Source organism: Coptis chinensis, chromosome 2, assembly GCF_015680905.1.
Source record: "Coptis chinensis isolate HL-2020 chromosome 2, ASM1568090v1, whole genome shotgun sequence".
Classification (NCBI taxonomy): Eukaryota; Viridiplantae; Streptophyta; class Magnoliopsida; order Ranunculales; family Ranunculaceae; genus Coptis; species Coptis chinensis.
This window is the reverse complement of record NC_141457.1, coordinates 72,152,359-72,157,425: the sequence shown is the minus strand read 5'-3', so window position 1 is coordinate 72,157,425 and position 5,067 is coordinate 72,152,359.

Sequence of the window (5,067 nt, the reverse complement as noted above, 5' to 3'; positions counted from 1 at the left end):
ATGAAAGAACTTCCATCAATCGTTCCTAATGAGAAGAATCGCAGTTTGGCTACATGGACAAGTGCATGGCCTAAATGAAGTATTGTTTGGAAAAAGAATTTATAATTACTATTTAGTACCACGAACTTTCCATTTTTTTTTCCTAAATGGTACATACCCAATTTTTTTTTTCTCTCCAATTAGTACCACATACTTTCAATTTGCTTCAATTCAGTACCTCAGTTCACTTGTCGTCTCAATATGTTTGATTTCCATAACAGTGAGCTCACGCGTGAGCTTGGTTGCTCTAATTTCTATCACTAAATAATACGTGGCAGGCTTACTACAAACAAGTAAAAGTTTTTTGGTTGGATAGAAATTAGAACAACCAAGCTCACGTGAGCTCACCGTTATGGAAATTATACAGATTGAGACAGTAAGTGAACAGAGATACTAAATTGAAGCAAATTGAGAGTACGCAATTGATAAGTACCCAAAACTGTAATACTAAATCCTGAGAGACATAGCATTTTGGTTAATTATGTGTTTAATAATTATGAAATAATTATATTTTTGTACTTTTGCAGGTTTCGACAGTTAACGTGAATATGATGATAAAACATGCATCAAAGTACGGGAATACTATGCATACTTGAACTCTTCCCACTCAGCCCCAGTGCAGCCCAAGAAAGCCTGACTAGAGTTGAAGATTCCAAAGGGACAAAATCAGTGCAGAACGGGTCCACATATAAAGAAGCAACAAACTTTTGAAGCTCACATCTTTCAAACCTGGACGTCGATTTCGGCAATTGAACTGCCAGAGCAACCAGGGAGACGAGCTCTACCCAAAGACAGAAAGTTGTAAAAATGCCAAAATCCAAGCCACCACTGGACACAGCACGTGGACCCACATTGCAGGTCCACAAGAAATGATAAGTCACCAGAGACAGGTGGCAAGTGAGGGGCACACCTTGGTGAAACCTTGCAAGAGAAACGAAACAAAACCTTAAATGTATGATTTGATATTGCAAACAGAGAAAGGACAAACTTTGTTAAAAACAAAGTTTGGTTTATTAGACAAGAAAAGGACGAAAAAAATGAAACAAGGTTTTGTTTGTAAGAAAAGACAAAATGAACAATAAAGGGAGGGGGGGGGGGGGGGGGAGGCTTCACGTGAAGGGGCTATATATATATATGGATATGGGAGTTAGTTTTTAGAATTTAGTTTTAGCTTTACATTCTTGTAGTAGTTTCCTTCTGTAGCTTTTCATTCTCCTTCTAGTAGCTTTCCATTCCAACATCAAGTACTGTAAGTCTTTTACTTTTATAAAATTCATTTCTTTTCAAGTTAAATTCTTGTTCTTCATTTACTTATTTATTGCATACAACAAGATCAATTAATCATCCAATGACCATGAGCCTAAATCCTCCCAATGGGGAGGGTTAATGATGCTCATGTGAGGACCAAGATTGACACTTTAATGTTCCAGAATCACTACTTAGGAATTAGATGTAGATTATGCATCCGGTCCCAAAATAATTGAAACTGTCCAAGTTTGGAGTGCTGATACTCTAGAACAGTCTCGCAAGAGACTTAAAAAGTCTCGCGCAAGACCCTATGGTGGCCATTAGCTCTCTGGTTTCTCCAGCTGATGTAGAATCGAACCAGGAGCTGAAATAATATTCCAGAGATGGAATATTAGTTCAACTCCTTATGCTAGTGAGATGAGCTTAGAGATGTGTGCATCTCACTAGGGATCGATACTCGACGCCATCTCGGGTTTGTCTATGAACTCGAGACGGATTAGAGCTATAGTGATATGGTACTCTAACTATTGAAATTGATTCTTGCATGAGTATGGTTAACCTTTTTTCCTATATCTCTATCCCTGTTTATTTTACGTAGAAATCAATCGTTGTTAGTTTACGTTACTTGCATTACCATTAATTTACTTAAACCAAAGAAATAACCTAAAATCCTACTCATTAAAAGTTATAAATCCAGTTGTGAATCTTGCTGAGCTCTAAGGTATGGACGATTCCTTACTCGACCTATCCTACCAATCCACGTGAGTAAGGTAACTTGACTAATCGGACGTTTACGGACTTTGGACTTTGGACTTCAGACTTAAAGGACAAAACCTGAAATTACAGATTATCAAATGGTGTCGCTGCATGCCTAAGGACTCCGGACATTAAACGTAACAACTGGAATACATCAAGGAAAAATCCCCCTTCCTACCCCCCTCATCTTTTCGATTTTCATTTATTTTGCGATACTAACGTGTTATATACCTGTTTGTACCAACTTTTCTTTTTCTACTAATAGATACCTGTGAACCAGCTGTTTATTATCATCATTAGCACAGTCTAAGAATTCCATAGGAATTTGAAGTACTGCATTGATCTTACAGTCTCAGACGAGACTATATTAGTAGCGCACAAGACTAATCTGGAGTATCAACACTCCAGTTTTTAGGTCCAAGCCACTTTCCTTCTTAGTACTATTTTGGACTCTCTAGACCTGTTTATCTAACTTCCAGTAAGTTCACGAGCTCAAGAGTTAATTCGATCGTTATACGTGAAAAGCGGGATGCCAGGTTTCGAATTCTTAAACTCCTCAAACTTTGTCGAGGATATTATTTGGTTGATTGCTATAACCTGTTTTATATCGCATATTTATATGTTGGCATGAGATCTCGTTACATATATATAATTTTTTTCTGGGTATGTATGGTTTGTTATTGCATATTAATACGGTTAATATGATTCGAATATATTTGGATGTCTATTTGCATGAGTTCGTTCTCGATATTCCTCTAGCTCGCGTATAGTTGCACGTATCTATAGCTATATATTATTGCATACATGTCTCTATTCACGTATAAGCAATATAGAGTTGCATGTGTAGACTTCTTGTGTAAAACTAACATGTGTTAATTGTATGCTTAATCATCTATTTTGGCATCTCTCGTCTTTAATTGCGTGTTTCGTAATCACGTCTCCATAATACATTAATTACGTAAACTAAAAAAAAATAAATAAATAAATAAATATATATATATATATATATATATATATATATATAATAAATAAATAAATAATAATAATAGTAATAATAATAAATAAATAAATAAATAAACATTCTAATAATTAAATTTCATCACAATCCTACTAATAATAATTGTATAATATACCATAATAAATCATCATCCTATTCCATCAATGTCTAGGAAACTTGAAAGATTGAGGTTACCTAATTAAGGAACGTGCTAGTACGGACAACCTCCCTCAATTCTCTCATGTGACCTAGCTGCTGGAATATTCACAAGTTATCCTAGCTTACCTGCTCACGTTTGCAACAGCTTAGGAAGACGTGGTTTACCTCTCTCGTTCCGTAATTACTAATCCTCATGACATAATTCGTTCCTTGTGAGCCTAGAATTAAAATTTGTATTTGCATGAGACTACAGTCTAGTACTAATAAGGAATTATAACTTACATATCATCGTCGGAAATACAATAAACAACTGCATAAGTTATCCCCTAGACAGAGTTCTTCCTCCATAAATCAACCTCGTCAAGTATCTTAGTTGCCACTACATCCCATAGTTATGGCCCAGGAAAATCCCAAAATAGGAAAGCCCCTTTCGGACTTTTATACTGCCTTACAGAAAGGACTCGCTTTCTGTATTAAACTCAATGAGATTGCAGGTGATTTTCACATTCCGCTAAACGTTTTCGGTTTGTTACCTATTTACCATGGTCTGGACCATGAAAAACCGTACAATCACCTTCGTCGGATGCAGCAAGTAGCCACCACTTTCCACCATCTGACCGTTACTAACGAACAAGTCTTGCTTAGGTTGTTTCCCTTCACCTTAGCTGATAAAGCTTCAGTTTGGCTCGTGGGCAAAGCACCGCAATCCCTTGACACATGGGCCAAACTCGTACAAGCTTTCATGATAAAGTTCTATACTCAGAAGAAAAATACAGAGATGCTTCAGAAGATTCAATTCTTTCACTAGCATCCCCAGGAATCCTTTACGGAAGCATGGAGCAAATTTACTGATCTACTTCTCGAATGTCCCCATCATCAACTCGACACCGCTGTCTTATTCCGTTGATTCTTTAATGGTCTATCTGACCATCAAAAGGAAACATTAGATATCATGAACGGTAGTTGTTTCATGGACAAAGGTGCTAGTGAAGCATACATTTTTCTTGAGAAACAGGCTTCACGAAACACCCATTGGGGTAACAATGATTCTTCCAGATCTTCAAAAGACACTCCTACCAAAGTTACATCTATGCTCGAGGTCAAATCCGATCTAGAATTAAAAACTTTGATCGAGTCCCTAACCGAAAAGGTCGATGCTCTTTCGGTTCAAGTAAATGATCAAAAACCCAACCAAGTCATGGCTGCCAACGCTTCCCCATGTCTTCTTTGCTTAAGTCTTGAGCACTCCGATTTTTATTGTACTTTGGCATATGAGTGCCTTCCCCAACCATCTAAAGAGGCTTGTGCTTTCAATATCCCTAATGCACCTTGGCGGCAACATTCGAATTTGGCTTGGCGTCCCCCTACCCAATAGCCAGCTCCTCCGGGTTTCAACAACCCTCCAATACGACCACCCACGAACTACAATTCCTACAGTCAAGGAAATCCTCCATAATTCCAGCAAGGGTACCAAAACAACCGCAACCTTGTTCCCGCTAATCAAGGTTATGACTACCAAAATCAACCCGTAAACAATAACCGTGAACTTGTTTATATTGCTCCACTAGGACAATCCACTGCTGATAAAACAGTTGAAACTTTTCTGACTTACATGAATCAACAATCTCAAATCCTAGCATCTATCTAACAGTCTCTTCAGCTGTTAGCATAGGATAAAAGTCAAAAGGGTGTGTTTCCTTGCCAAGCAGTTCCAAACCCTAAGCCCATAAACACTGCCTTTGAACTTACCAATGCACCAGGATCTAGTAATCCTAGCCAGGGTGAGGTGAATGCCATCACCACTCTTCGTTCTGGCTGAACCTTCGACAATCACATATGTATGCCAGACATTGAATCGATGAAAGCCA